At 40.1% G+C, this 17,243-nt stretch overlaps 1 long non-coding RNA gene and 1 other non-coding gene across 2 annotated transcripts; both read right to left on the bottom strand.

Moving 5' to 3' along the window:
* Positions 1-11,068: 11,068 nt before the first annotated feature.
* LOC132399315 (uncharacterized) lies at positions 11,069-17,211 on the bottom strand. The gene is made up of 2 exons (XR_009513958.1): positions 17,063-17,211; positions 11,069-12,639 (listed from the first exon to the last, which is right to left on the bottom strand). It is a non-coding gene; the product is annotated as an uncharacterized LOC132399315 (long non-coding RNA).
* On the bottom strand, positions 16,102-16,231 carry LOC132400155 (small nucleolar RNA ACA64). The gene has a single exon (XR_009514189.1). It is a non-coding gene; the product is annotated as a small nucleolar RNA ACA64 (small nucleolar RNA).
* Positions 17,212-17,243: the final 32 nt, after the last annotated feature.

Here is a 17,243-nt window from a genome sequence, read left to right as displayed (position 1 = left end):
GGGAAAGTGAGACGGTATTGATTGAAGAAGAAAGAGTGCCAAGGAAAGTGTTACTGGGTTTCATGAGTTACAGTGTATGTGCCAAAGCCATTGAGGTGCCATTGTCAAAGGTTTGGACACATAGCTAAAAACTGTAATAGGTGGAGGAGATGTGCTAGATGTAGGGGTGATCATGAGTATGGAAAGTGTGGAACAGGAGTACAACCAAAATGCTGTAATTGTGGAGGAGCGCATAATGTGGCAAATAGTGGGTGTGAGGTTATGAGATGGGAGAATAAAATTCAAGAAATAAGAGTGAAAAAAAATCACTTATGCAGAAGCTGTAAGAATGTCAAGAGAACAGAATAATATTTCCAATGAACAGGGAGCTAGAGGGATGCGAGAGATGCAACGAAGAACAAATGACAGAATTTATGTACACAAAAAGGCTCTAGTAATATTCATTGCAGGAGTGATTAATAGTACAGCTGAGGTAAAGTCAAAAAGTGAAAAAATTCAGCTGGTTGTCAAAGCAGCAATGAACCATTTAGGGTTAGTAGGAGTGACATAGGAAGAAGTGAGGGAGAACCTCACTAATCAGTCAAACCAGGAAGTGTCATGGGTTGGTTCATACTAATTATGGTGATTCTTTTACAATGGAATGCAAGGAGCTTACTGGCCAATAGCCAGGAATTCAAGCAATTTATTAAAAAAAATGGTTGTAAAACCAGATGTAGGTAAAGAACTTGGAGAAGAAGAAATCCCAAGAACCTACTATCACCAAAATTGCTGAAGTCTCTTCACCATGAAGAGAGACTTAGAGACTCTGAAAAGGAAAGCCAAGGAAAACATTACTGATGAAGCTGGTGAGAATACCTGTACATCAAAAAGGCCAGGTAGGAGATCTTCATCAGAAGCAAGGATGTGTGATCAAATCTGCATTTTTTGTAATAAGGTGAAATTGCTGAAGGGCTCCAAGTCACGTGAAAAGCTTACTCAAGCGGTACAACTCACTACGTGAATGTGCAACCCAAAAGGAAGATAAAAAGATTGTAGCAGTAACAAGCAGAGACATAGTTGCTGCAGAGGCCCACTATCATGTTTCATGCTATAAGGATTATACCAGAATCAAGAAAAAGGAACCTGAGTACAAAGAGAATGATGATGAGACAGATGGTGATGAATTGTATAAAAGGATTGAAAGGGGAGCCTGTAAAGACCTTTTCAACTATATCAGAACTGATATCATTCCCGTCAAGATGACTGGACAAGTCACTTCATTGGTCACAAAACTTGAATCTTTCATGCTACCTGGTGGAGTTACACTCCTGCAAGATTCTACAAGGAAGCACATTTGTAGAAATCTGGAGTCTGAGCTGGGCAATTCAGTAGATATATTTCCAGATCGCAAAGGAAAATTGTTAATGGTTCCTGAAAGTGTATCATTAATGGCGTTGCCTTGGAAAATCAAACTCGACAGAGGGAACTCAAAGCTTGGAGGGCTAAGTCAACAAGATCATAGATCAGACTTCATCACACATCAGATCAATCATTAGACAGGAAATGACTGTGACTCCCTGGCCATTCCATCCATCTGATATGAAAGATAGTGCTCATACCTTCATACTGGATCACCTAGAGTGGTTTCTTATTGGACTGCTTACTGGAAATCCTGATACCAAGACTCAAACAGAGGATCACTGCTCCCATTTAGTCGGGACATCTATGCTTTGACACAGTCAACATAAACCACCAACGCACCTTCTACTTCCTTATGCAGTAAAAGCACTGAGCTCATCCAAACACTGAACAGGCTTGGGCATGGGGTGTCTTTCTGTGCCAAAACAAACGTGAAATCGAAAGTCATCAACTCCCACCATCCAAGGACTGCTTAACAAAAAATGCACAGTGAGCCAACTACCAGGCTGATATATGGATAAGGACCCATAAGTGCCAAGCCCTGTTGGCAGAGGGTGGAAAGAGCAGAGGAAGATGAACTGGATGGAAGATGAAGATGGTGGTGCACTGGATGGAAGGCCAGCCAGCACCTGATGCTGTCCTGGATCTACTGGCCTGTAACTGTCTAAAAAAAAATGTTCACTAACAAGATGTATGTATGTTGCATATGGCCTCAGGAGTACTGATGTGTAGACTGGCAGACTGTGAGAAACAGGCATCCACCTCAGAGAGTGTGGAAAGTTCAGATGAAGATGTGGAAGACTTGGAAAATTATTATGATTATTAATAGGTTATGAAAGTATGGAAATCAGTCTTTGATTAAATATATTCATTTTACAACCAAATGGGGCCTAGGTTATGACCATGTGGAACCCCACATTTGAATTATTGTACTGTAATTGTATATGCTATGATAAAAGCTTAAGATTGTTTTGATTTGATACAACAATATGGAAAATAGCATAATATTGATAAAACTCCAGAAATCTCTCTGAATGAGGTTTTTTACCTTTTTTGGAGGGGGGGGTAACATTTTCTGCTATACTGATGTCAATATGGAATATATACAAAAAGTGATTACTTATTCGAATTTCTGAATATATTCTCTACAAATCCATGATTATGTATTTCCTAGGGTTTTTATTGACTTTTCCAAAATAAACAACAAATATTCTTATAAAAATAAGATGATTCACTCTACTGAAACTGGGCACTGTACTGCGAGTGCCACCAATGACATAGTTTTCAATGTAGAATTTTATAACAACGTTTGATGAAAAGTGCTTGAACTCAGCTGTCATTGTGATAAATTTCAATGTTGAGGGATCACTGATGACGAAATACTGCTAAGTTGACATACAATGTGGAACAGGCCCTTCGAGCCACACCGCCCACTAATTCCTCCCCTCTCCCCCACTTAATCATAGCCTAATCACAGGACAATTTAGATGGATAGACAGACAAGTTAGACACTGAGATGGAAGCAGACCGAAGATCAAAATTAGTAATGTGATTGAAGTTTGTTTTAATGCAAATTGTACCTGAATAAAATAGTAGAAGAGATCAAGTTTAGTGAGGTTACTATTCACTTCTAGGGAATGCATTGTCTTTGAGCACAGGTATGTTATGTTTTGTAACTCCAAAATATAAAACTATTTGAAAGAAAAACAGCCATGGGTAACTCATGTACATTTAGTTTTTACATTAGTGAGATGCACTGTTTTGATATGGTGTAATGACATGTGCCATTCTCTGTAATGAATTATGCAAGACAACAATGCTTAAATATATTTACAAAATTACTGTACTCAAATTATACTCAAGTATTAAATACACAACAAGAACTATGATCTCTAGGTATCCCTATCAGATGTTGGAACATACTTTGGGAATCCTTTATAGTACTGACAAGCTCACCAGATTAATTTCTTCCAAATATATCAGGCAACCCCACAGAAGGCCAAGAACAAGGCAACAGGAACATACTTAATGCTTTGGAATACTGTGAAAATGAAAGTCAGTATTCAAGGAGTTCTGTATCAGCTTTGGAGAAGGCAAAAATACCACCAATGGATGACAGTGAGTTGGGAAAAAGAAGTCATTGAATATAAAAGATTGTCAGTTCAGGCTATCATCTGGGATCAACAATTCAAACTAATGCCAACATTGTTAAGGGGAAAACCCAAAAGCAAAATATTACAGATGTTGGAAATGCAACAGATTGTCTTAAGATAATCTATGGTTTAGCTTGATAACTTCTCATCTTCTGCAATTTCAAAACATCTAGCATTTCCGGTTCATATGAGGAAGGGTAGAGAGAACAAAAGTTCTGTGAAGGAGTAAAGCGAATGAATGCCACAAGTAGCAGCTCTGCTGGCTGAAAGGGTTTGATAAAAGTTAGTAAGAAAAACTACATATGAAGAAGATAGTAAAAGTAGATTCATTACAAATAGCAGAAGAGATCTATTCAAGTATTGTTCGTCTTTTCAACACATGAAAGATTGAGCAGATTGATTATCAGAATCAAAACAAATGGGATCTGGTAATTGATCACCATTGCTCTTTTGAATATAATTTTTGTTAAGTTTAATGAATTTTAAGTAAAGGTATTTTTTTCTGAAACTGAATTTCTCTATCAGCAGGCCTATAAGCTTTGAGATTTCAGATTGCTCGAATGTTTAAAAGTTCCTCTTGTGCAATGGAAAATCTACTAGGGAACCTTCAAACGGATAAGATGATTACTAAATTGTATAATGCCACATTTATATTCAAATGTAAATTGTGAGTCAATTGTGCCAAAGGCTATATTCTGTCAAAGACATGCATAGCCTTCTGATTGGATACGTGAAGTTACCCTATGTGTTCTATTTTTGTCCCAGATTTAAATATGAATTTAATGTTCACATCTGCTTCTATCAATTTGATGACCAAGATGCAGTTTTGAATCCCAATTCAATTTAAAGAAGGGGTGATAGTTTTTTTTGATATATTGTGAATTTTATTAAGGGATCATTTGGGAGGCAAAGCTACAATTCCAAATTATTATACTACTTAAATACATTTTTAAAGATTTACCGTAGATTCCGGACTACAGAGCGCACCTGATTAAAAGCCGCACGCTCTAATTTTAGAAAGAAAATCAATTTTGTACTTGTACAGGCCGCACCGGATTTTAAGCCGCAGGTGTCCCACCTTGTAATATGAGATATTTACACAGAAAGATATTACACGTGAGGATTTTTTAACTTTTAATTAAATCCGTATGGTAACATAAACAAATACATATTGCAAATGCTTTTTTTCGAACAGTGCCTGTAACACAGCTACTTTTAAATATACATACGTATCGGTAACACACAAATTACATTGCGTATACTTTTTTACTGAACAGTGCACGAACAACATTCCAATATCTCCTAATGACTGGTAAAAAAATATATATATACTGCAGCCTACCAGGAAAAGTTATTGATCGCCTTCTTCATCTTCCTCCTGCGCACAAAAACCATCAAAGTCCTCTTCTTCAGTGTCCGAATTGAACAACCTCAGGATCTCGTCATTCACTTCAGTCTCCTCATTGTCGCTCTTGAGCCACGCGGTCCTCTTCATCACGCAGCAGTCCAACCTTTCGAAACCCGCTGGTGATGGTGGATGTTGTGACACGGCTCCACGCATTTAGGATCCACTGGCAGACTTGAGTTAAAGATGCTCTTCGCATGCGTCCTGTTTTGGTAAAGGATTTCTCGCCGCTCGTCATCCAAGCCTCCCACTCACAGCCCCGTTTTTTTCTGTGAAAAAATCCCCCTGGTCGCTTGGCGTAGCACTCTCTCAGCCAATCCTTCATTAGACTCTCCATCATCCAACCTTTCTTATTGACTTTCACCATGATTTCTTTTGGGAATTTTTCCTTTGGCATTGTCAGCCGCTTAAAAATCACCATCGGTGGAAGCTTTAGTCCGGATGCTGTGCAGCTCAGAACACAAGTAAAATGCGTTCTCTCATGGCCACTTGTTTTCAGTGTGATGGACGAGTCACCTTTTTTATTAACAGTCTGAGTGAGAGACAGGTCAAACGTCAAAGGTACTTCATCCATATTTATGATATCATCTGGCCCGATGGAATTCTCCGCTATCTTTGTTTGAGTGAATGTGCGGAAGTTAGCAAGTTTTTCCTCGTGGTCGGGAGGGAGCTGCTGACACAGAGTCGTGCGTACCCTGACGGACAGGCCTTTTCGTCTCATAAATCTGAAACACCACGATGGCCCACCTCTAAAATCTTCGATTTTCATTTTGGTGGCGATTGCTTTAGCCTTCAGTCTGATCTGCACGGTGGAAACACCGCGGCTGCCTGCTCTCTATGTGTTAACCCAGTCTTCAAGAAAGTTTTCAAGTTCGGGCCATCTGCTATGATTACCTCTGAAAGCTTTTATTGTCTTTTTGCATTGACTCAGTTCTTCACGCTGGCGTCTCCACCGTCTCACCATCGATTCATTTATGCCAAGATTATGTGCAGCAGCTCGATTTCCTTCTTCAACCGCCAGATTGATCGCCTTTAACTTAAAAGCTGCATCATATGCTTTTCTTCGAGTGTTTTCCATGTTGATGAGGGTGAGTACAAATGACTGATTTACAATAATTTAATTGTGAAAGTGCGCTTGTTTTATCGTACAATTTCATTGGACCTCTGAGCTACTCATCAATTTTATTGGTCTACTGTTACGAGGCAAAATGTTTTTGGCGGCATGAAAAAAAACATGCATTAGCTGCACCGTAGTATAGGCCGCAGTGTTCAAAGCGTGGGAAAAAAGTGGCAGCTTATAGTCTGGAATTTACGGTAGTTGTCCATTAAAATTTTGTTAATTGAAGTCAATTAATAGCATGAGAAATTATAAATTATTCAAACTCTTCCAAGGACAATTTGGTATATTCTAATATATAGAATAAACAAGTGACTTCTGTATCACTTGTCCCACAACCCTCCCGTGGTGCTCCACCTGCACCATTCCCAACATCTTTTGCTCCTGCCAGATTTACAAACTTGCTCTCTGCTTCACATTCACAGATACTGTTCTGTGCAAGTGTTAGCCACCTATGTGCCTGTGACCTTTGAAAAGTACTGTTAAAAACTGGGAATATTGTCTCAGGCGAGGAACTTGCCCATCATCACAGTCCTCAGGGAAGATTATTAGCAGAATCTCAGAGCTTGTGATCTATAATGACCACTTAACCAGTATTTAAGATGCAAACACATTAATGAACAAGACAAAATCTGCAAATGCTGGAAATCTAAGCAACACACACAAAATGCTGGAGGAACTCAGCAGGCCAGGCATCTATAGAAAAGAGTACAGTTGCCGTTTTGGGCCGAGACCCTTCATCAGGACTGCAGAAATAAAGACAAATCAGTATGAAGGTGTGGGGGGGGGGGTGGGGAGGAAGAAGCACAAGGCGGTAGGTAAAACCAGGAAGGGTGAAGTAAAAGAACTGGGAAGTTGATTGGAGAAAGACATAAAAGGGCTGGAGAAGAGGGAATCTGATAAGAGGACAGAAAGGAAGAAAGAAAAGGGGGAGGTGTGTAAACTCTAATCAATAAGATTAATATGTTGCCCTTCCAGTTCTCATTGAATCTTCATGGTGAGAGGGTCAAGATTTAAAGGTTTATTTTATTGCCTAAGTATGCACGTACAAGACAACTCTGATATTTGTCTTATCCAGACGGCCATGAAATACAGAAAGGCCTTACATCAACATCCCCTCCCACACACACACACACAAAAAAAAGAAACAAAACTCACAAACCAGGTCAGTGGGACTAGGCAGAAAATGGTTCAGCACAGCCAAGAAGGGCCAAAAGGCCTGTTTCTGTGCTGTAATGTTCTATGGTTCTGTGGGAGGATCCACAAGAGGGAGGTGATGGGCAGGTGAGATGAGATAAGCGAGTGAAATGGTAATGGTGAAAGGTGGGGGGGGGGGGGGGCTAGGTATAACCAGAAGTTTGAGAAATCGATGTTCATGCCATCAGGTTGGAGGCTACCCAGACAGCATATAAGGTACTGCTCCTCCAACCTGAGTGTGGCCTCATCACTGTAACAGAGGAGGCTGTGGATGGACATGTTGGAATGGGAAATGGAATTAAAATGGGTGAACGTTGGAGATCTCACTTTTTCTGGTGGTGCTCAGTGAAGTGGTTTCCCAATCTACATTGAGTCTCACCGATATACAGATCACACTAGGAGAACCCGATACAGGTGACCCCCAACAGACTTCAGGTTAAGTGTTACCTGTCTTGGAAGGACTGTTTGGGGTCCTGAATGGTGGTAAGGGAGGTCTAGCACTTGTTCCACTTGTAAGGACAAGGCCCAGGTAGGAAAGCAGTACTGAGGGTTGAATGGACAAGGGAGTCATGTAGGGAACAATCCCTTTGGAAAGCAAAAAGTAGGGAGAAGGAGGAGGGGAAAGATGTGCTTGATGGTGGGATTTTGTTGGAGATGTCAGAAGTTAGAGAATTAAGTGCTGGATGGGGAAGCTTGTAGAGTGGCAGATGATATTCCAGTTTGTGGAAAGCAGATCTTTCAATCTTATTTATCATTATAAACTGGACTTTACAATGCTGAAATGTTGGTGAAAGAAAAAACCAAATCTATTTTTGATAGACTGGACCAATTAAAAAAATTAAATTTGCAACTGATATTTAGAGATGATCTTCTGTCTTTCTCAGTTTTTGTTTGTACTAAAGTGAATACCTAAATGCTTCGCAAATTGAATGCACATTTGTCCGTTTTTCCTATCCACCTAGATATTGTCATGAAGCAAGAGCTTAAAATTCCACTCTATCTTTTTAGAAGACGAAGCAAATCAAACTTAGTAATTTTCCAAAGACAACACCAAATCCAGCTATGCTAATGGTCATCAGAAAGGATAACTACCACTTGAAAACAGCTTCAATGAGTTAATTACTTTGAATTCTGTTATTCAGACTGCATGATTTGAAACTTTTCAGTATATGCTATTACCCAAGTTTATTTTGAATGTAATTGGTTGTGTTTAAACTTTTCCCAAGAGACTAAATGACACATTAGATACAGCATAGGACATGTAGAAGAACTTTAATCTGATGCATTTTTATTCTGTCAGAATCAATCTTTCCAAATCTGGCTATAATTTGCAAACTAATTCATTTTTATTAAAGCAAGCTAAACCTAAAAGTAAAGCAAATAGGTTAGTCTTGTGACCAGGCAATTTTTCCCTGCTTGTTTGAATTTGATTAGTTTCATTATTCAACAAAAGTAACCTTTGTGGTCTAGCAACAGTCTACATGGTCCTAGAGCTGCTCTGATCTCGTCCTGCTTCTGCCATCCTTTTCAATTAGGAGCCTTCACTGTTGGTACAGGCATGTTATTATACTAAATTCATAATTCTTTTCTGCAATGAAATATTTCACTGGTGTACTGAACATTTTTTCAATCATATTTCAACCCAAATAAACACCAATCAGAAGATGCGAGTAGATGCAATAAGATTAAATTTCTACTTTGGTCTTTGCAAATGGAATTAGCTATTAAAATATTCAATAATCAAGTCAATTTACTTTTTCAGCTACCAAGGAGTTACTTCACAGGAACACACCAGATACTGGAGTAACTCAGCAGGCCGTGCAACATCTATGGAAGAGAATGCAGTTGACATTTCAGGCCAAGACCCTTTTGAACTGGAGAAAAAGATGAGTAGAGTTAAAAGGTGGTGAGAAACAAGGTGATAGGCAAAACTGGGAGGGGGGGGGGGCGAAGTAACCAGCTGGGAAGTTGATTGTTGAGAGAGATACAGGGTTGGAGAAGGTGAAATCTGATAGGACAGAAGGCCATGGAAGAAAGAAAATAGGAACACCAGAGGGAAGCAATTGGGCAGGCAAGGAGATAAAGGAAGGAAAAAGGGGATGGGGAGCGGTAAGGGGGAGGGCGGGGCATTACCAGAAACTGGAAATTGAAGCTAATTGCATCAGGTTGGAAGCTACCCAGACAGAATACAAGGTGTTGTTCCTACAACCAGAGTGTGTCCTTATCACGACAGTGGAGGAGGCCATGGATAGACATATCAAATGGGAAGTGGAAGTAAAATGGGTGACCATTTGGAGATCCCACTTTTTCTGGCGGATGGAGCATTGGTGCTTGGTGAAGCAGTCTCTCAATCTACATTGGCTTCCACTGATGTTCAAGCCACACCACTAGCACCAGGCACAGTATATAACCCCAGCACTCACAGGTCAGCTCAGCAGGAAGGACTGTTTGGGGCCCTGAATGGTAGTGAGGTTGTGTAGCTCTTGTTCTTGCCAGGAGCAGAGATCAATGTGGAGGGATGAATGGACCAGAGTTGTGGAAATTATAAAGTGGAGGTGTGGGGGAGAGGGAAAGATGTGCTTGATGGTGGGATCCCATTGGAGATAGCAGTTGTAAGCAATTATGTGCTTGGATGGTGGGGTGGAAGGGGAGGACAAGAGGAACCCTATCTCTTGTAGGGTGGTGGGAAGATGGGGGGAGAGCAGACGTGTGTGAAATTTAAGAGGCATGGTTGAGGGCAGCGTGGTAGTGGAGGAAGGGAAGACCCTTTCTTTGAAAGACATCTTCATTCTAGAATGAAAAGCCTCATCCTGAGAGCAGTTGTGGGGACAGAGAAATTGAGAGAAGGGGATAGTGTTTCTAAACAAGTGAAAGGTGGGAGGAGGTATAGTCCAGGTAGCTGTGAATCCATGGGTTTACAATAGACATCAGTAGATAAGCTGTCAACAGATTGAGAAAGGGGAAGGAGGTGTTAGAAATGGACCAGGTAAATTTGAGGGCAGGGTGGAAATTGGAAGCGAAGTGGATGAAGTCAACGAGCTCCATATAGAGCACCAATGCAGTCATCAATGTGGGACAGCCATGTTGCCAACAAACAGGCAGGCATGGTCACCAATCACCTTCCCAGCTTTTTAACTTCACCCCCCCCCCCCCTTAGCTTTCAACTATCATTTTGTTTTTCTCTGCAACCCTACCCCCACCCCCACCCTTTAACAACTCCTCCAATCCTACTAAAGGGTCTCAGCCTGAAATTTCAACAGTACTCTTCCGTGCTGTCTGACCTGCTGAGTTCCTCAGCTTTGTGTGTGTTGCTTGTATTTTCAGCATCCAAGGATTCTCTCGTGTCCATTGTGATTGAATTACTTCTGAATAGCGTGTAGATGCCAACTACATTTTTAAAGCTGGTTTCATGTACCATAATGATTAGCTCTAAAAGACTCTGGTGTTCTAAAGTGTTATAGCACTACTTCTAAACATCTGTATCCCTACAATTTTGCTTGAGAGTCGATACTTAAGATATTGCCGATAAAACATGGCTTGGCAAGCTCGCAATGCTTGGAAAGGGATCCAACAGGCACTTCAGAGGTTGAAGTCCACTTATTCCATCACCCCAGCTCTACATGATCTAATAGATTTAGGCACCTGGCTTTCAACTATCAAGAACCAAAGTTTTATTTCATTCCCAAGCTATAGCAAAATCATTGTGGTTGTCAAGCATTCCATTGCATTAGTGTAAAGCAGAAAAACCTTCAAGTGCCCAGTATTTGAAATTAAGCAGAAAATGATCAGAAACACTGGTCAAGCAACACTCAATTTAAATCTGAAACATCTGACATATCTACAAACACCTTTCCTCAGACTATAAACAGTTCTTTATATATTAAAAAAGTTTTTCCAGAACAGAGGGACAAAGGGATCATCAGGACAAAGTGTAATCATTTCTTCCCACATTAGTCAGAAAACCAGCAAAAGAAGCAACAATGGAAGTATTAATTCAAGGTTGTTTTCCAATGTGGTCAAAAGACAGAGCTCAATTGAAAGTACAATGACTAAAACATGAAGCTATTCAACATTTCCACTATTGTTTTATTTCACTTCTAACAGCTAACGTATTTCATCTAACCTCAGTACGTCTCTAATTTAGTTTTAAGAGCATTATACATTTCAGGAATGGTAAATATATTGTTTCAATATCCACTCAGGTGTGGAACCCAGTGCAGTCTTCTGCTGCCGTAACCCATCCACTTCAAGATTCAATGAGTTGCATGTTCAGAAATGCCCTTCTGCACATCACTGTGGTAACAGCTATTTGAGTTACTGTTTCCTTTCCATCCGCTTGAACTAGTCTGGCCAATCTCCAGACCTCATGAACAAGGCATTTTCACCCACAGAACTGCCGCTCAAAGGAGGTTTTCTGTTTTTCACACCATTCTTTATAAACTTTAGAGACTGGTGTGCGTGAAAAGCCCAGGAGATCAGCAGTTTTTGAGATGCTCAGACCGCTCAGCATGGCACCAATAATCATTCCACGTTCAAAGTCACTTAGATCACATTTCTTCTCCGTGCTGCCATTTGGTCAGAACTGGACCTCTTGAGCATTAAAAGACGTACAGTGGCATGCGAATGTTTGGGCACCCCAAGTCAAATCAGAGCTTGTTTTCCAAAATGCATCAGTCTTGTTTAGATGTTTCTTTGCAAACTTCTGACGCTGAATTTTGTGGCGTGGATGCAGGAAAGATTTTCTTCTGATGACTCTTCCATGAGCCATATTTGTGCAGGTGTCGCTGCACAGTAGAACAGTGCACCACCACTCCAGAGTCTGCTAAATCTTCCTGAAGGTCCTTTGCAGTCAAACGGGGGTTTTCAGTTGCCTTTCTAGCAATTATACGAACAGTTCTCTCGGAAAGTTTTCTTGGTCTTCCAGACCTCAACTTGACCTCCACCGTTCCTGTTAACTGCCATTTCTTAATTACATTACGAACTGAGGAAACGGCTACCCGAAAACGCTTTGCTATCTTCTTATAGCCTTCTCCTGCTTTGTGGGCATCAATTATTTTAATTTTCAGAGTGCTAGGCAGCTGTTCAGAGGAGCCCATGGCTGCTGATTCTTGGGACAAGGTTTAAGGAGTCAGGGTATTTATAAAGCTTTGAAATTTGCATCACCTGGCCTTTCCTAATGATGGCTGTGAACTTGCCATAGCCCTAACAAGCTAATAAAGGTCTGAGACCTTGGTAAAAGTTATCTGAAAGCTCAAATCTCTTGGGGTGCCCAAATCTTTGCATGCCACTGTACCTAACAAAGTGGTCTGTGAGTGTGATATTGCTCCTGTGAAAACAATGAGCACACTTCAATCCATTAAACATCAGACCTGTAACAAAAATGAAAAAATATTAGTTAAGTACTTCTTTTCAAATTACAATTTAACAATTAATCAGACCTTGTGTAAAATGGAATCCAGAGTTCAGATGACCTTATAACCTTGCACCTTATTTACCTGCACTGCACTTTGTAATCACAACACTAATCAGCACCGTTATTGCTTTTCCCTTGCACTAATTTAATGTAATTATGCCATGGACTTACCTGTATAAATAGCATCCAACAGCAAATGTGACAATAAACCAATTTAAACTACTGAATAAAAAGTGTAATAGAAGTGCTCAACAGGTCAAGGAAAATCAGAACAAAGGTAACATGACTCTGGGAAGAGAAAATAAAGTTACAGAGGATGGAAGGACAAAGGACCCTTGTTTCTAATAGTGCAAGGCTCAGGTCTTTGAAATTCCAAGAGATCACCCAGTCAAATTAATGGGTGCAGTTAGAAAGAGCACAGAAGCTATGAATAAGGGCAGCGAGATCAAAGCACAAGTTGCAAAATCGTGAATTTTTTCAAGTGTGGAATTAACAATTGCACTTTAAAAGTGAACAGATAATCTAACCTGGTGTGGGACAGTGCAATAAGGTCAACACTAGTGGCGGTAATGCAGGTGGAGTGAAGAGTCACACCTCTGGAACAGAGAACACAGCTTGCATTAGCATACTGGGTAAACCTACAGGGCATGGAGAAAATGAAGCAAGCAGATAAATTAGCAAAGGAGAAATGAAAATCATTAAAAGTGAAATAAAAAGGTGTGGATAAAACAAAGGAATTAAGAGAGAACAGGAAGACATATTTATAATATCCAGAAAGAAGTGTGATGGTTGAGAAATATGGGAGGGGGTTAATATTGAGTTGGAAGTTTGGATGCATAAAGAAACACAAGAAAGTCTGCATTTGCTGGAAATCCAAAGCAACACACAAAATACTGGAGGAACTCCGGTCAGGCAGCATCTATGGAAATGAATAGTCAAATGTTGATTATCTGTTCATTTCGATGGATGCTGCCTGACCTGCTGAGTTCCTCCAACATTTTGTGTTGGGTTAAATAGTACATTATTTCCAATAAACAAACAATGTCAAGTGTAAGTACTGTAATCAACAGTTGAGTATGTACTGATAGTATCCAATATAATCAAGAGGATGCTTGATTTTAAAGTTATTATGGAATAGAACACTAACAGTATTTTGCAAAAAGGATCTCAGGATTATTCCTTTAAATATATAGTGCAGTTTTTAAAATATACAGGCTTTTTTAAATATAGAATTTGATTCAAATAAACATATACGTGGCCCCTGTTTTTTTGAATGTTTGCTTTATGACATCTTGCTGTTACGAAAGACCTACATTAGTTACCTGTGTTTGCTAACAGAAGAGTGTTTCACTTTTACTAAAAAAGACAGCGCGTGACAAAAGGCAGTGCGCACCTCGAGCAGCCAAGCTCCTCCCCGGAACTGCATTCTAGCCGTCATAGCTTAAACACGTGCCTGTGAGCATCTGTGATTTATCTCAATTTACTTTGTGCATTCGTTAGCAAGATAAGCTCTATGGTATCTGAAAAGCCTAAAAGAGCTCATAAGGGTTTTACACTTAGCGTAAAACAAGAAATAATTAAGTATTTCGATCATGGTGAACGAAGTAAGAACATTGTCCACGTGTTGAACTTGCCTGTGTCCATCATTTACATGCAAAGAGTATGAATCTTGAAAGCTGCCAATGGTTGGTTCTGCTCGTAGCAAAGTGGTCTCTTTTAGTCAGCATCCAGTAATGGATAAAATGGAGAGTCTTTTGCTCGAGTGGATTGATTGGTGTACAAAGCATGGTGTTCCGTTAAGTTATCATATACTTAAGGAGAAATCAGTCAGCCTTTTTAATAAGCTGAAACAAATCACTGGACGATGGTGATGAAAGTGTTGCGCAAGTGGAATTTAAAGGTAGTCATGGGTGGTTTGATCAGTTTCTGAGGTGAGGGCAGCATCATAGTTTAACATTTACTGGAGAGAGCGCTTCAGCTGATACTGAAGCTGCTGAGAAGTTCGCAGCAGAACAGAAGAAAATAATTACAGAAAGTGGTTATTCGTATAAGCAAGTGTTTAACTGTGACGAAACTGCAATTTATTGGAAAAAACTGCCAAGCAAGACATTTATTTCGATAGAAGAAACTGACAGATGAAGAGCTGATGCAATTGCAAGAGGAAAGGATAACAATCGAAACCAAACCCAGTAGTGAATGGCCCGAAAGTGAAGTCATCCAGGAATTGAACATGAAGCGATTGTGTGAGATTTTTGCTGCAATTGCCAATGCTGTAATGATTGCAGAAAAGTATGACTTTAATTTTGAAAGGGTACATAGGTTTAGGGCATATTTGCAGGATGGTTTGAGTGCTTACAAAGAACGGTATGGTAGAAAAATGCACGAGGCTAAGCAGTCAAGCATACTGTCGTTTTTCAAGCCTTCCACATCAGCCGATGAACCTCAACCTTTGACATCGAGGCGGGCAGACATAGAAGATGTTAGTGACCTGCCTACCCTGACGGCAACAGACGACAATGAGATACCCCCAGTCTCCTGTACCTCCCACCACCCCAACCTCCGATGACTCAGCCCAACACACCATCATCAGTGTGCTCGCTGTCTTCCTGATTCCAGTAACTGAAACTACTGTACATACATTATTTCTACTTTATATAGGCTGTGTATTTTTATGTGTTATTTGGTATGATTTGGCAGCTTCATAACTTAAAGGTTACTGGAGAGAGTGCTTCCACTACACTAGTGGTACTACATAGTGAAATTTTTGCTACACTAGACAGTGCTGCAATGATTGCAGAAAAGTATTTCTACTTTATATAGGCTGTGTATTTATCATATCATTCCTGCTTTTACTAAATGTTACTGTTATTTTAGGTTTTATTTGTTATTTGGCATGATTTTGTAGGTTATTTTTTGGGTCTGGGAATGCTCACAAATTTTTCCCCATATAAGTAAATGGTAATTGCTAATTCACTTTAAGACATTCTGGCTTATGAACCATTTCATAGGAACGCTCTAACTTCGGATAGCGGGGGAAACCTGTATAGGGTTTAGATATTCTGACCCACACTCCAGTTCAGAAGGTGGTACTAAGATTGTATGACTTACAGCCAGTTGTCAGCTGTCAAAGCCAGGAACCAAGCAGCTGTACCCAAAAGAACAGTACTGTGGGGCATGAACAGGGCTGGATGTCCAAGAGAAAATTAGGCCCACAACCAGGACAGTGTTCAGCAATTCAGATGGAGTGAAGGATATTTGATCAGCAATAGATCAAAAGGACTGTTTCTGTGCTGTCAATTATGCAAAACATTTTTTGTCAGTTCTAATAGAAGTTGTTAATCCAATATATTAAAGCAATTATCAAGACATCACCTGGGTTTTAACATTTTGTTTTTTCAACATCCATTCCTTGATGTCCATTTATTGGTATGCGGGTTTTATCAGCCACAAATAAGAACAGTGGGCAATAAGCTTAGCATACCAGTTAATTTTGGCACACTTATCTTACCAACAACAATAGATAATGCTGTTGTTAACTTTCAGAGTATGCCACACTCAAACTGGCAAGCCACCTGAATATAAACAATTACAGCAGCATGAAACACTGCTTGTTGTCCTTTCAGTTACTGCTGATATCAATCCAAAATTTGAAGTATCCACTAGCTCGTGAAAACCTATCAACACCAGGTGGGAGGTACCAGATGATAGAAATGCATTTATCGTACTTCCTATTAAATCAAAATCCTGAATCCTGGAGCAGCAATTTGCTGGAAGAACTCAGCGGTTCATGCAGAATGGCTGGCAGGAAAAAAATCAACAACCTTTCAGGTCAAGATCCTTTATCATTCTTCCAACAGATTGCTGCTCAAGGCGGTGCTAAGAATCATTAAGGACCCTCACCATCAGGGATGTGCCCTCTTCTCTCTACCATTGGTTCAGGCCCAGACTCAACAATTATAAACAGTCATTCCCATCACCACACTATCAGATTTCCAAAATTCATGGTCACTACTTGGTTTTGTGTTGCACTATTGATAACAATACTCTGTACCTTTAAACTACGCTATTGCCATAAAATGAACCTTTCACGTCATAGGTGATTGATAACAAACAGAATAGATTATTTAATTACTCAACAGGTGCAAACACTTACATTGCAACCTTAAAAAAATTGTAAAAAAATTCTGCTCATCATCAAATTTTGAACCGCTGGTGAACATCATTCTATACCATTGTGTCGTTTAACGTGTTAAATATGTCTGTATGCGCAGCACCTGATACTGCAAATAAGCATTTTTGATAATAGAATGCTGTGCTGAATAACGACTGCAACTTGTAGTTTCATACCGTGAATTGCCAGGCTTGCATAATCAACTCACCTTCCTCACTCTGGAACACAAAGGGCCGCAGCGCCGCCGAGCTACCGATTTAAACCGCCACTACGTCGTCCCGTCCCCCGCCCCCGACACTGAATACCACATATATACCAGCTTGTTTAAGGCCGTTGAATTGCTCCATGCTCGGTCCGATCCCGTCCCATCTGGCCCCGGTAATCTCGCG

The sequence above is a fragment of the Hypanus sabinus genome, chromosome 9, assembly GCF_030144855.1.
Source record: "Hypanus sabinus isolate sHypSab1 chromosome 9, sHypSab1.hap1, whole genome shotgun sequence".
NCBI classification, from domain to species: Eukaryota; Metazoa; Chordata; class Chondrichthyes; order Myliobatiformes; family Dasyatidae; genus Hypanus; species Hypanus sabinus.
The sequence above is the reverse complement of the archived record's forward strand: the minus strand, read 5'-3'. Positions and strand labels throughout refer to the sequence as shown.